Source organism: Pongo abelii, chromosome 2 (genome assembly GCF_028885655.2).
Source record: "Pongo abelii isolate AG06213 chromosome 2, NHGRI_mPonAbe1-v2.0_pri, whole genome shotgun sequence".
Classification (NCBI taxonomy): Eukaryota; Metazoa; Chordata; class Mammalia; order Primates; family Hominidae; genus Pongo; species Pongo abelii.
Window position 1 is genome coordinate 209,349,400 of NC_085928.1, and position 16,189 is coordinate 209,365,588.

Here is a 16,189-nt window from a genome sequence, read left to right on the forward strand (position 1 = left end):
GATACAAAAAAACTTTAAGCATTAAAAAAATTTAGCCAGGTGTGATGGTTCCCAACTATAGTCCCAGATACGTGGGATATTGAGGCAGAGGATCATTTGAGCTCAGGAGTTCTAGGCTGCAGTGAGCTATGATCATGCTACTGCCCTCCAACCTGGGCAACCACACAAGATGTTTCAAAAATAAAGTCTTTTATTATTCTTCACCCTTATAATCTCTCCAGAACTTGTGCACTATGTGGCAGAAAGAACCAAACTCCCAGAAGCCTGTTTATAAGAGTATTTGTCACAGTTATTTCTGTGGGTCTCTGAGACATTCTTATTTTGTTAAAGACAAAGCCCTGTGGCCAAGAGCTGATTTGCAAGCACTTTTAGAAAAATAGCAGAGTACAACCAAAAATATATACTAATGAAAAAGTAAGTCATGCCTACAGGGATGTAGTTAGTTGATATCACTAAAATATTGTTTTATATAACGCAAAGAGCACTAACACTTTGGCAAATAGATCTATATTATGAACAGTGAGGGCACTGGTAAAGTTTTTTAAAAACTTTAAACAATTCCTGGATTATTTATGTTAATAATAATTATGTAAAAAATTTAACCTAGGAGAAGCTAAGCATGTGTCTGATTATTTAATATAACAAAATGCAAAATAGGCAAATTTCCATTTATGATAGTAGGACATAAACACTTTGTTCTGATATAAATATCAAACAGAAAATGTAAGTAAGAAATAGAAAAAAAAGACCTATGTATGTTGATTATTTATATGTGTGTATATTATTATGCAAAATTATATATTTTTAGTAACAGATTATGTAAATATTTATTATATTTTAGGCAGCAGCAAATATTTAGTAACTGAGATTATGTAAATATTTATTATATTTTAGGCAGCAGCAAATATTTAGTAACTGAGATTATGTAAATATTTATTATATTTTAGGCAGCAGCAAATATTATCCATGCAGCTTAGATAATAGTTGATGATTATAATTAATTAATATTAACTATTTACAATAAATGGTTACTCAAAAAGAAATAAGATAATTTTATATTAACTTTGAAAATTTTAAACTCTTTTCTACAGAAGTTTTAAAATTACAGATAATAAAATAGAAAGTTTATAAAAAAGGAAAAGCTATTGAGAAATAGTTGGATTTTGATTCACTAATTTTTCTGAATTATTAGTACTTGGAGCTTCACTGTTAATAATTCCAATAGGCTACACAAATTTTTTCTTCAGTAAAATGGCAAAACAGAAGACATTCAATTTTTAAATATATGATGCAATTTTATTACCATTTGTCCTATGTAAATAACACAGAATTTAGACCAATAAAAACAGAATTTCTTCCATGAAATTTCAAAAGCTGAGCTGAGCTGGGAGCAGCTAAAGTGCTTGGTATCAGAGTTTTAAATTAAAGCAAGAGCCTCACATCAAAGTAACAGTTAAGCCTTTTTGTCTTCCTCTCTGTGATTGCGTTAAGCAACAGGCAAAATCAGACGAAGCACTGACTCCTCATCGTTCCATTTTTTCCTCATGGAAAAACACCAGGAAAGGGTCAGATGGATCAGCACAAACATGGGGCACATTCTCACTGCTGAGGTAGCCCCCTCATAAAAAACAGGCCTGTAATTTTGTGGAAACGCGGGCAGGAGAGGGCGAGGGTGGAGGAGAATGCATGAGCAAGAGTAAAAAAGTATTGCGTATTGAGTAAGAACGTATAAAAATTATTATCAAAGTTTCATTCCTTCTCCAGAAACAGGGATCTGAAAAAAAGTTTCTGAGGAAGGCCTCCACCAAAAGCCCCTCAGGAAGGTGCCCCTGAATCTAGGTGCCTGGACTGGGAATGAAAATCTCCATGTGAGCATTTCAACCTCTAAAAATCATGTATGCTGAGAATCTTGAAAGGCATGTATATCCACAAATAATTTTTCAGGAAAGAACTAAAGAAGCACAGCTGTAGAGTGAAACTAGACTAGAAGTTGAAGCTACTTGTGGGAATTGCTAATAATGGAAGCACAGGTTGTTAGAATCTAACATGTCTGATTGGTGAATAAATTGTCACAGCAGCATAGATGCAGGAGTATTCGGATCTGACTATGCTATCTAAAGCTAGAATCCTTACATTTTCAAAAGTTTAGAAAAAATAGGTTAGAGTAGTTAGTGGAGGTAGTATTTCTCCTCTTTGGTTGATTTGGGAATTAACACCAATCCTCATGTTAGTTTCTGGTTCATAAGTACACTATGTGTTTTAATCAGGACAATTTAGGTAAATACATTGACTTAATCGTTTTCAGGTGTCTGTAAAGGGAGCATTATTAACATTACAGATAACTTTTCACTGGAATGAAATACCTCGACCCAGAATCTTCAATGGTCCCATCAATTGAGGTCAGTCATTTATAATCAAATAAAATCTCCTATTCTTTTTAAAATATGCTAAGTAAAAGTCATCAAGATCAAAGTTATTCAGAAACAAAATAATAATCAAACACAGCTGTACCATTAGATCTTAATAAATCCCAAAATTGTATACGTAGTATAGAAATAATATAAGTAGCTATAGTGTTTAAATATATTAGAGGAAAAGTTTAAAAGCAAGATCAAAATAAAGCATATTATCAAAATAATTAGGTGAAAATATTCTATATAAAAAATACTTAAAATGTAAAGGACAGAATAAATAGAAAAATTACCTAGATGAAAAAAGAAATTATGAATTAGAAGAGTAGGATGAAGTGAATATTTAGAAGTCACAATAGGGATAAAACAAATAAACAATATGAAAAATTAAAATACATAAAAAACTAGAATAAGTGGTGGTGTTAAGTATAAGTTTAAATAAATAAAATGGAGTGAATGTCAGATGGGGAAAAATATGTAATTATTAAAATAATTAATTATAATAGCTTAAAGGCATGCTTATCCAAAGAAAAACAATAGTAAAAAGCATAATACCAAAACAGAGAAAATCATGAAAGCCATCTAAGATAAAATTCAAATTAATTAAAAAGCAATGAAAACAAACCTATTTCTCAATATGTGAATGAAATCAAGAATCCAATAGATTATGGTATTCAAAGGTCTGAGGGAAAAAACATGTAAATTTCAAATTACATACATTTCAAAAATTATTTTCAGGATTGAGGACAAAATGTAACTTAATACACAAAAAAATGTAAATTGAGTATATTTACCTCAGTAAAATGCATTTGAAATTTTCTGAAAATTTAGTTTATGAAGAAAAATACTCTTCCTGAAAACAAACATTGAGATAAAATAAATGTGCAAACATCTAAATAAATCTAAACTATATTAACAGTGTGTCAAATTATACCCAATGTGTGATATATCCATATGAAGCACATTTATGGAAGCATGAAAGAAAATGTTATCCCAATGGTTATAATAAATAAAAGAGTAAATTTGTTAATAGATGAGTAACTTATTTTATATCAATATAATGTGTATTTAAGAGATTTCTGTCACTAAATTCTTAAATATTGAGTGCAAATCCTATATCTTGTTTGAACAATACTATTATTTTCTCAGCAAAGATCAGCACTTAAAGACTGACTCCTGCATAGCCACTGACCACAGCTTCTGGAACAACAAAAGTATCTACCCAGTACACCACCACAAAATAACTCACCAGCAGCTGGATGGTCTGGGTAGCTTGTTTCTCTGGAGAGACTCTTAGAGAGTGGCTACTGCTATAGAGATGCTGAGACTGCCTTTTGAGCCTGAAGGAGAGAATTACCATGTGTGCATTTGAGAATATCAATGCTCCTCCAGAAGAGACATTTCTAAATGCTGCTATCGTGAAAAACAAGCTTATGTTCATGTAGCCCCTGGAGGAAGAAAAACAGTAATAAACAAGAAAAATAATTCTTGCTCAGGTTACATTTGATTTAACTTTAGTGGGGTAGAGCCAGTCACTACTAATACAGAAGGTGAGAATCCATGACAGGAAGACAAAACATAGTGTACAATTAAAATGGGTGAGTTCGAAATTGGCCAACCAGTAGGTTCTGGGATTAATGGCAATGGCTTGTAGTATGCTCATAGAGCAGGTGGTGCATGTGAAGAAGCTGCTCATTATCATGTTAAGGTAGACAGCAGGCTTCTATTTGAGACCACTCTAGAGAACATCTTCCCAATCTATGTAGAGGACAAGTCTGCCATGGTAGGAGCATCACTATGCAGATGAAGGCCAAGTTTCTGATGCTCTGGTCACAGGACCTGGGCCTGCAACCTAAAAAGCATGCAAAAATCCAGAAGACAGGAAGGAACATGACAGAGATTCCAATGCTATGGATTAAAAAGCACTTTTATGGCACTATTGCTTGAAGATGTGCTCTTTATCAGAAAAGTAAATGCATATCTGGAAAAACAGAACAAAATCTCTTCTTAGGAAATCTCTTTGATTATGTCAACCAGGACCACCACTCTCCTCAGTGTCAACCATCATGGTTACATCAATCAAAAATTCCTGAGTCATCCCTAGCAACCCCATGGGCACCATCCCTCAGCCTGCTCTTTCCTTCACTTCCCATAAGCATCAAATCTGCAATGATGCCACTGAAGGCCCCTCTTTTTGTGCATTTATTATCTCACATTTCCTGAACAATTATAAGTGCCATATGTCCTGGAAGTTTTTAATTTATTTGTATATCTTCTCTTAAATTCCACAAGATCATGGACAATGGCTTACGAACATTTGTGTCTGCACATTTGGTACAGTGTTAGGTTAATGTTTTTCAAAAAGGTGAATGGAGATAAGCAGATAATCCATTGGTCAGTTTTTTTTACTCTACTAATTATTATGAGGTGGAGAGAAGTTATAATGTGTAATTGACCAAACTTTCCTAATCAAACTTTTTTCTTTTTTTCTTTTTTTGAGATGGAGTTTTGCTTTGTCGTCCAGGCTGGAGTGCAGTGGCGCGATCTCGGCTCACTGCAAGCTCCGCCTCCCGGTTTCATGCCATTCTCCTGCCTCAGCCTCCCGAGTAGCTGGGACTACGGGCGCCCCTACCACGCCCAGCTAATTTTTTTGTATTTTTAGTAGAGACGGGGTTTCACCCTGTTAGCCAAGATGGTCTCGATCTCCTGACCTCGTGACCCACCCGCTTCGGCCTGCCAAAGTGCTGGGATTACAGGCGTGAGCCACCGCGCCCGCCCCACCAAACTTTTTAATAAGAGCAGTAATCTGTTTATGAGGATAGAACACTCCTGACCTAAACACATGCCGAAAGGCCACACCTCCCAATACTGTTGCTGTGAGGATTAAGTTTCAACATAAATTTGTAAGGGAAACAAAAACGTGAAAACCATGCCTCGTGTCCCCAATTTATTTTTTCTTCCACACAAAATACAATCATTCCATCTGCTAGCTTCTATAATTCTTAGCTCACTCCAGAATCAACTTTAAAATCTAAGTTCAAAGTCTTGTCCAAACCTCATATGGGTGAAATTCAAGGTATAATTCACTTTAATGCAATTTTTTCTTTAGCTGTGATTCTATGAAATCTAACATGTTGTGTGTTTTTGAAATGCAACAGTGGGAAAGGCAAAAGACAGACATTGCTGTTTCAAAAGGGAGAAACAGGCAAGAAGAAATAAATAACAGGTCCCAAGTGTCTTATTAAAAAAAAAAACAGGAGGAGCCAAGATGGCTGAATAGGAACAGCTCCGGTCTACAGCTCCCAGCGCGAGCGACGCGGAAGACGGGTGATTTCTGCATTTCCATCTGAGGTACCGTGTTCATCTCAGGAGGGAGTGCCAGACAGTGGGCGCAGGTCAGTGGGTGAGTGCACCGTGCACCAGCCGAAGCAGGGGCGAGGCATTGCCTCACTCGGGAAGCGCAAGGGGTCAGGGAGTTCCCTTTCCAGGGGTGACAGACGGCACCTGGAAAATCGGGCCACTCCCACCCGAATACTGTGCTTTTCCGACGGGCTTAGGAAACGGTGCCCCAGGAGAGTATAGCCCGCACCTGGCTCAGAGGGTCCTACGCCCACGGAGTCTCGCTGATTGCTAGCACAGCAGTCTGAGATCAAACAGCAAGTCAGCAGCGAGGCTGGGGGAGGGGCGCCCGCCATTGCCCAGGCTCGCTTAGGTAAACAAAGCAGCCTGGAAGCTTGAACTGGGTGGAGCCCACCACAGCTCAAGGAGGCCTGCCTGCCTCTGTAGGCTCCACCTCTGGGGGCAGGGCACAGACAAACAGAAAGACAGCAGTAACCTCTGCAGACTTAAATGTCCCTGTCTGACAGCTTTGAGGAGAGCAGTGGTTCTCCCAGCATGCAGCTGGAGATGTGAGAACGGGCTGACTGCCTCCTCAAGTGGGTCCCTGACCCCTGACCCCCGAGCAGCCTAACTGGGAGGCACCCCCCATCAGGGGCAGACTGACACCTCACACGGCCGGCCAGGTACTCCAACAGACCTGCAGCTGAGGGTCCTGTCTGTTAGAAGGAAAACTAACAGAAAAGACATCCACACCAAAAACCCATCTGTACATCACCATCATCAAAGACCAAAAGTAGATAAAACCACAAAGATGGGGAAAAAACAGAGCAGAAAAACTGGAAACTCTAAAAAGCAGAGTACCTCTCCTCCTCCAAAGGAACGCAGTTCCTCACCAGCAATGGAACAAAGCTGGACGGAGAATGACTTTGACGAGCTGAGAGAAGAAGGCTTCAGATGATCAAATTACTCCGAGCTACGGGAGGATATTCAAACCAAAGGCAAAGAAGATGAAAACTTTGAAAAAAATTTAGAAGAATGTATAACTAGAATAACCAATACAGAGAAGTGCTTAAAGGAGCTGATGGAGCTGAAAACCAAGGCTCGAGAACTACGTGAAAAATGCAGAAGCCTCAGAAGACGATGCGATCAAATGGAAGAAAGGGTATCAGCCCTGGAAGATGAAATGAATGAAATGAAGAGAGAAGGGAAATTTAGAGAAAAAAAAATAAAAAGAAACGAGCAAAGCCTCCAAGAAATGTGGGACTATGTGAAAAGACCAAATCTACGTCTGATTTGTGTACCTGAAAGTGACGGGGAGAATGGAAACGAGTTGGAAAACACTCTGCAGGATATTATCCAGGAGAACTTCCCCAATCTAGCAAGGCAGGCCAACATTCAGATTCAGGAAATACAGAGAACACCACAAAGATACTCCTCGAGAAGAGCAACTCCAAGACACATAATTGTCAGATTCACCAAAGTTGAAATGAAGGAAAAAATGTTAAGGGCAGCCAGAGAGAAAGGTCGGGTTACCATCAAAGGGAAGCCCATCAGACTAACAGTGGATCTCTCGGCAGAAACCCTACAAGCCAGAAGAGAGTGGGGGCCAATATTCAACATTCTTAAAGAAAAGAATTTTCAACCCAGAATTTCATATCCAGCCAAACTAAGCTTCATAAGTGAAGGAGAAATAAAATACTTTACAGACAAGCAAATGCTGAGAGATTTTGTCACCACCAGGCCTGCCCTAAAAGAGCTCCTGAAGGAAGTGCTAAACATGGAAAGGCACAACTGGTACCAGCCACTGCAAAATCATACCGAAATGTGAAGACCATCGAGACTAGGAAGAGACTGCATCAACTAACAAGCAAAATAACCAGCTAACATCATAATGACAGGATCAAATTCACACATAACAATATTAACTTTAAATATAAATGGACTAAATGCTCCAATTAAAAGACACAGACTGGCAAATTGGATAAAGACTCAAGACCCATCAGTGTGCTGTATTCAGGAAACCCATCTCACGTGCAGAGACACACATAGGCTCAAAATAAAAGGATGGAGGAAGATCTCCCAAGCAAATGGAAAACAAAAAAAGGCAGGGGTTGCAATCCTAGTCTCTGATAAAACAGACTTTAAACCAACAAAGATCAAAAGAGACAAAGAAGGCCATTACATAATGGTAAAGGGATTAATTCAACAAGAAGAGCTAACTATCCTAAATATATATGCACCCAAAACAGGAGCACCCAGATTCATAAAGCAAGTCCTGAGTGACCTACAAAGAGACTTAGACTCCCACACATTAATAATGGGAGACTTTAACACCCCACTGTCAACATTAGACAGATCAACGAGACAGAAAGTCAACAAGGATACCCAGGAATTGAACTCAGCTCTGCACCAAGCGGACCTAATAGACATCTACAGAACTCTCCACCCCAAATCAACAGAATATACATTTTTTTCAGCACCACACCACACCTATTCCAAAATTGACCATATACTTGGAAATAAAGCTCTCCTCAATAAATGTAAAAGAACAGAAATTATAACAAACTATCTCTCAGATCACAGTGCAATCAAGCTAGAACTCAGGATTAAGAATCTCACTCAAAACTGCTCAACTACCTGGAAACTGAACAACCTGCTCCTGAAAGACTACTGGGTACATAACGAAATGAAGGCAGAAATAAAGATGTTCTTTGAAACCAACGAGAACCAAGACACAACATACCAGAATCTCTGGGATGCATTCAAAGCAGTGTGTAGCGGGAAATTCATAGCACTAAATACCCACAAGAGAAAGCAGGAAAGATCCAAAATTGACACCCTAACATCACAATTAAAAGAACTAGAAAAGCAAGAGCAAACACATTCAAAAGCTAGCAGAAGGCAAGAAATAACTAAAATCAGAGCAGAACTGAAGGAAATAGAGACACAAAAAACCCTTCAAAAAATAAATGAATCCAGGAGCTGGTTTTTTGAAAGGATCAACAAAATTGATAGACCGCTAGAAAGATTAATAAAGAAAAAAAGAGAGTAGAATCAAATAGATGCAATAAAAAATGATAAAGGGGATATCACCACTGATCCCACAGAAGTACAAACTACCATCAGAGAATATTACGAACACCTCTATGCAAATAAACTAGAAAATCTAGAAGAAATGGATAAATTCCTCAACACATACACCCTCCCAAGACTAAACCAGGAAGAAGTTGAATCTCTGAATAGACCAATAACAGGAGCTGAAATTGTGGCAATAATCAATAGCTTACCAACCAAAAAAAGTCCAGGACCAGATGGGTTCACAGCCGAATTCTACTAGAGGTACAAGGAGGAGCTGGTACCATTCCTTCTGAAACTATTCCAATCAATACAAAAAGAGGGAATCCTCCCTAACTCATTTTATGAGGCCAGCATCATACTGATACCAAAGCCTGGCAGAGACACAACAAAAAAAGAGAATTTTAGACCAATATCTTTGATGAACATTGGTGCAAAAATCCTCAATAAAATACTGGCAAACAGAATCCAGCAGCACATCAAAAAGCTTATCCACCATGATCAAGTGGGCTTCATCCCTGGGATGCAAGGCTGGTTCAATATACGCAAATCAATCAATGTAATCCAGCATATAAACAGAACCAAAGAAAAAAAACACATGATTATCTCAATAGATACAGAAAAGGCCTTTGACAAAATTCAACAACGCTTCATGCTAAAAACTCTCAATAAATTAGGTATTGATGGGACGTATCTCAAAATAATAAGAGCTATTTATGACAAATGCACAGTCAGTATCATACTGAATGGGCAAAAACTGGAAGCATTCCCTTTGAAAACTGGCACAAGACAGGGATGCCCTCTCTCACCACTTCTATTCAACATAGTGTTGGAAGTTCTGGCCAGGGCAATTAGGCAGGAGAAGGAAATCAAGGGTATTCGATTAGGAAAAGAGGAAGTCAAATTGTCCCTGTTTGCAGATGACATGATAGTATATCTAGAAAACCCCATTTTCTCAGCCCAAAATCTCCTTAAGCTGATAAGCAACTTCAGCAAAGTCTCAGGATACAAAATCAATGTACAAAAATCACAAGCATTCTTATACATCAATAACAGACAAACAGAGAGCCAAATCATGAGTGAACTCCCATTCACAATTGCTTCAAAGAGAATAAAATACCTAGGAATCCAACTTACAAGGGATGTGAAGGACCTCTTCAAGGAGAACTACAAACCACTGCTCAAGGAAATAAAAGAGGATACAAACAAATGGAAGAACATTCCATGCTCATGGGTAGGAAGAATCAATATCATGAAAATGGCCATCCTTCCAAAGGTAATTTACAGATTCAATGCCATCCCCATCAAGCTACCAATGACTTTCTTCACAGAATTGGAAAAAACTACTTTAAAGTTCATGTGGAACCAAAAAAGAGCCCACATTGCGAAGTCAATCCTAAGCCAAAAGAACAAAGCTGGAGGCATCACGCTACCTGACTTCAAACTATACTACAAGGCTACAGTAACCAAAACAGCATGGTACTGGTACCAAAACAGAGATATAGATCAATGGAACAGAACAGAGCCGTCAGAAATAATGCCACATATCTACAACTATCTGATCTCTGACAAAGCTGACAAAAACAAGAAATGGGGAAAGGATTCCCTTTTTAATAAATGGTGCTGGGAAAACTGGCTAGCCATATGTAGAAAGCTGAAACTGGATCCCTTCTTTACACCTTATACAAAAATCAATTAAAGATGGAGTAAAGACTTAAATGTTAGACCTAAAACCATAAAAACCCTAGAAGAAAACCTAGGCATTACCATTCAGAACATAGGCGTGGGCAAGGACTTCATGTCTAAAACACCAAAAGCAATGGCAACAAAAGCCAAAATTGACAAATGGGATCTAATTAAACTAAAGAGCTTCTGCACAGCAAAGGAAACTACCATCAGAGTGAACAGGCAACCTACAAAATGGGAGAAAATTTTCACAACCTACTCATCTGACAAAGGGCTAATATCCAGAATCTACAGTGAACTCCAACAAATTTACAAGAAGAAAACAAACAACCCCATCAAAAAGTGGGCAAAGGACATGAACAGACACTTCTCAAAAGAAGACATTTATGCAGCCAAAAAACACATGAAAAAATGCTCACCATCACTGGCCATCAGAGAAATGCAAATCAAAACCACAATGAGATACCATCTCACACCAGTTAGAATGGCAATCATTAAAAAGTCAGGAAACAACAGGTGCTGGAGAGGATGTGGAGAAATAGGAACACTTTTACACTGTTGGTGGGACTGTAAACTAGTTCAACCATTGTGGAAGTCAGTGTGGTGATTCCTCAGGGATCTAGAACTAGAAATTCCATTCGACCCAGCCATCTCATTACTGGGTATATACCCAAAGGACTATAAATCATGCTGCTATAAAGACACATGCACACGTATGTTTATTGCAGCATTATTCACAATAGCAAAGACTTGGAACCAACCCAAATGTCCAACAATGATAGACTGGATTAAGAAAATGTGGCACATATACACCATGGAATACTATGCAGCCATAGAAAATGATGAGTTCATGTCCTTTGTAGGGACATGGATGAAATTGGAAATCATCATTCTCAGTAAACTTTCACAAGAACAAAAAACCAAACACCGCATATTCTCACTCATAGGTGGGAATTGAACAATGAGAACACATGGACAGAGGAAGGGGAACATCACACTTCGGGGACGGTTGTGGGGTCGGGGGAGGGGGGAGGGATAGCATTGGGAGATATACCTAATGCTAGATGACGAGTTAGTGGGTGCAGCGCACCAGCATGGCACATGTATACATATGTAACTTACCTGCACATTGCGCACATGTACCATAAACCCTAAAGTATAAGAATAATAATAATAATAAAAGAAAAACAAACAAACAAACAAAAAACAACAGGCAGGCTATGCTGGGTGGCTCATACCTGTAATCCCAGCACTTTGGGAGGCCAAGGCAGGTGCATCACTTGAGGTCAAGAGTTCAAGATCAGCCCGGCAATATAGTGAAACCCTGTCTCTACTCAAAAAAAAAAAAAAAAAAAGGAAATACAAAAATTAGCCGAGCATGGTGGTACGCACGTTTGGTCCCAGCTAATTGGGAGGCTGAGGCAAGAGAATCACTCTAGCCCAGGAGACAGGTTGCAAGGAGCTGAGATCGCACCATTGCACTCTAGCCTGGGCAACCGAGTGAGAATCCATCTCAAAATAAATAAATAAATAAATAGGACAAAAACTGCTCAAAACTGTAAAAAGAAATGGACAAACTCAAGAACTTCAATGGACTTTGAACAGAATAAATTTAAAGACAATCAAAGTGAGACATTATAAAACTTAAATATCTCATAGAAAAAAATTCAAAAGTTTCAAGATAAAAAAGATTAAGCACATAAAATTTAGTCCCACTAATACTATTAACAGATGTCTTTAAAGATATTTTGCAGATCAGAGTGTGGGATGATACATTCAAGTGCAAAATATGGCAAAACTTTCTTTGAAATCTGAAGGTGAAATTAAGATTTTTTCAGATAAACTAAAGCTGAAGGAGTTAATGACCACGAGGTTTGTTCTTCAAGAAATGCTACAAAGTCCTTTGAGATTAAAAAATGAGAGTACTGGAAAAACCATACAGAACTATAAAGCTCTGTTGTAAAGTAAATATATAGACAAATATAGCATCATGTATTATTGTGATGTTGGTAAGTAATTTTAATTCCCTTACAGAATTTGACAGAAAAATATACAAAAATATTATACATGTATGTTAAAGAATACACCATATAAAAAGGCCTAACGTAACATCAACAAAGTGCGTGTTGGGAAAGACAGTCAAATAAAAGACTGGAGATTTATATGCTACTGGAGATAACATCAGATTAAAATAGATTGTTATAACTTTGAGATGTTTCATGTAATCTGTATAGTAATCACAAAGATAACACATGTAGAATATACACAAAAGAAAAAAATAAAAACATATTAGTACAAAAATTAATTAGTCAGAAAGGAAGACAGCAAGAAATAAAATAAATAAAAAGATCTACAAAAGAAACACAAAACAATTAACAAAATGACAATAGTAACTCCTTAACTACAAATAATAACCTTATATGTAACAATGTTAAATTCTCTAATAACAGATACAAGGTCATTGAAAAAATAAAAATATAAAATCAAATAAATTATGTTTATAAGAGGCTCACCTTTTATTTAAGGATAAACATGGCCTGAAAGTGCTGGGATGGAAAATTATGTTCTATATGGTAACCAAATTCTGTTTATAAGCGTCTCACCTTTTATTTAAGGATAAACATGGGCTGAAAGTGAAGGGATGGAAAATCATATTCTATATGGTAACCAAATCATCCTAAAAGCCAGAATAGAACAAAGTTGGTCACATTTACATTAGATGTTTAGACTTTAAGCAAAAAACTGTAATAAAGACAAACAAGGACATTATATCATAAAAGTAAATCTCCAAGAAGATATCATAATTCAAATATGCACATGTATCAGCCACTATTCCAAACATATAACACAAATAATGACAGAATTAAAAGGAGAAATAGGCTGAGTACAGTAACTCATGCCTGCTTGTGATTCCTGCATCTTGGTGGGGGCTGAGGCAGGAGGGTGGCTGGAGCCCAGGAGTTGAGATTAACCTGAGCAAGATAGCAACAGTTTGTCTCTATAAATATATGTATAGGGAGGAATGGACACCACCACCAAAATGATAGGAGACTTTAATAATGGAGAGGACAACCTGGCAGACCAACATGTAGACAGAGGATTGAGCAAGGAGTGATTAAACCAAATCTAACAGACATATGGAAACGGTGTTCTCAACAACAGAATGCACAGGCTTCTGGTGCACACATGGAACATTCTTCAGACTATCACAAATTGGATCAGAAAGAAATCAATTCAAGAAAATTAAAATCATACAAAGTATCATTTGCAACTAAAATGGAATGGAACTAGAAATGAATACCAGAAGAAAAATTTAAAAATTTGCAAATACATAATAATCAAGTAACATGCTCCTAAACAACATTATGGGTTAAAGAAGAAATCACAGTGAAAATTTCAATGTAACTGGAGACAAAAAGCATAACAAAATTATTAAATGCATCTAAAGCTTGTATTCAATTGTAGTAGTAAATGTGTACATTTAAAAAATCTGTCTCAATCAACTACTAAATTTAACCAAACATAAGTAAAGAATAAAAATTTCAACAGTTATAAATAAATATCAATTAAAAGCCATAGAAAAATCAAAGTTTGTTTTTATTGAAAAGGTTAAGAAAACTGACAGATTAAAAGAAAAATATAAGATATCTCAAATAACTAAATTCAGAAATAAAAGACGAGCTATTACTACTGATGCCACAAAAGTAGGAAAAGAAAAGATTATAAATGTTTAAGTCCAAGCACATACCAAAAAATGTGATAAGCTAAAAGAAATAGACAAATGTCTAGAAATATAGACTATACTAAAGATAAACCATAAAAAAATCTGAATAGGCATATAATAGTAACAACAACCTCCCCTCAAAAAGCCCAGGCCCAGATCACTTCATTAATTTTTTTTTCAAAATGTTAAAGTAGAGTTAACACCAACCCTTCTAAAGCTACTTCAGAAAAATGAAAAAGAGAAAACAATTTCCAACTTATTTTATGAGCCCAGCATTAACACACCAAACCCCACAAAGACACTAAAAGGAAAATACAACTACAGATCAATTTTCCTGATGACTATTGATGTAAAAATTCTCCTTAGAACATTAGAACACCAAATTCAATAACATATTGCAAGGATTATACACCATGACAAAGGGGGAGTTATCTCTCCAATACAAGTATTGTTCAACACATGTAAATCAGTCAATTTATTTTTTATTTTTTTGTTATACTTTTAAGTTCTAGGGTACATGTGGACAACGTGCAGGTTTGTTACATAGGTTTACATGTGCCATGTTGGTTTACTGCGTCCATCAACTCGTCATTTACATTAGGTATTTCTCCTACTGCGATCTCGCCCCAGCCCCCCACCCCCCTACAGGCCCCGGTGTGTGACGTTCCGCGCTGTGTGTCCAAGTGTTCTCATTGTTCAATTCCCACCTATGAGTGAGAACATGCGGTGTTTGCTTTTCTGTCTTTGTGATAGTTTGCTGAGAATTATGGTCTCAAGCTTCATCCATTTCCCTGCAAAGGACATAAATTCATCCTTTTTTATGGCTCCATGGTATTCCATGGTGTATATGTCCCACATTTTCCAAATCCAGTCTATCATTGATGGACACTTGGGTTGGTTCCAAGTCTTTGCTATTGTAAATAGTGAATAGTGCTGCAATAAACATACGTGTGCATGTGTCTTTATAGTGGCATGATTTATAATCCTTTGGGTATATACCCAGTAATGGGATCACTGGGTCAAATGGTATTTCTAGTTCTAGATCCTAGAGCAATGGCCACACTGTCTTCCGGAATGGTGGAAGCAATTTACACTCCAACCAACAGTGTAAAAGCGTTCCTATTTTTCCACATCCTCTCCAGCATCTATTGTTTCCTGGCTTTCTAATAATTGCCATTCTAACTGGCGTGAGATGGTATCTCATTGTGGTTTTGATTTGCATTTCTCTGATGACTAGTGATGATGAGCATTTTTTCCTGTGTCCGTTGGCTGCATAAATGTCTTCTTTTGAGAAGTGTCTGTTCATATCCTTCACCCACTTTGTGATGGGGTTGTTTGATTTTTTCTCGTAAATTTGTTTAAGTTCTTTGTAGATTCTGGATATTAGTCCTTTGTCAGATGGGTAGATTGCAGACAATTTTCTCCCATTCTATAGGTTGCCAGTTCATGCTGATGGTAGTTTATTTTGCTCTCCAGAAGCTCTTTGGTTTAATTTAGATCTGATTTTGTCTATTTTGGCTTTTGTTGCCATTGCTTTTTTGGTGTTTTATTCTTGAAGTCTTTGCCCATGCCTTTGTCCTGAATGGTATTGCCTAGGTTTTCTTCTAGGGTTTTTATGGTTTTAAGTCTAACATTTAAGTCTTTAATCCATCTTGAATTAATTTGAGTATAATGTGTAAGGAAGTGATCCAGTCTCATTTTTCTAAATATGGCTAGCCAGTTTTCTCAGCACCATTTATTAAATCGGAAATCCTTTCCACATTGCTTGTTTTTGTTGAGTTTGTCAAAGATCAGATGGTTGTAGATGTGTGGTGTTATTTCTGAGGCTTCTGTTCTGTTCCACTAGTCTATATCTCTGTTTTGGTACAAGAACCATGCTGCTTTGGTTACTGTAGACTTGTAGTATAGTTTGAAGTCAGTTAGTGTGATGCCTCCAGCTTTGTTCTTTTGGCTT

At 37.1% G+C, this 16,189-nt stretch overlaps 2 pseudogenes; one reads left to right on the forward strand and one right to left on the reverse strand.

Annotated features, from left to right (window-relative positions):
- The window catches only part of LOC129058764 (angiogenic factor with G patch and FHA domains 1-like), a 54,683-nt pseudogene extending 50,600 nt beyond the window's left edge, over window positions 1-4,083 (forward strand).
- On the reverse strand, window positions 3,574-4,303 carry PONPYGV1R-PS1825 (vomeronasal 1 receptor ponPygV1R-ps1825 pseudogene; annotated as a pseudogene).
- Between the last annotated feature and the right edge of the window lie 11,886 nt (window positions 4,304-16,189).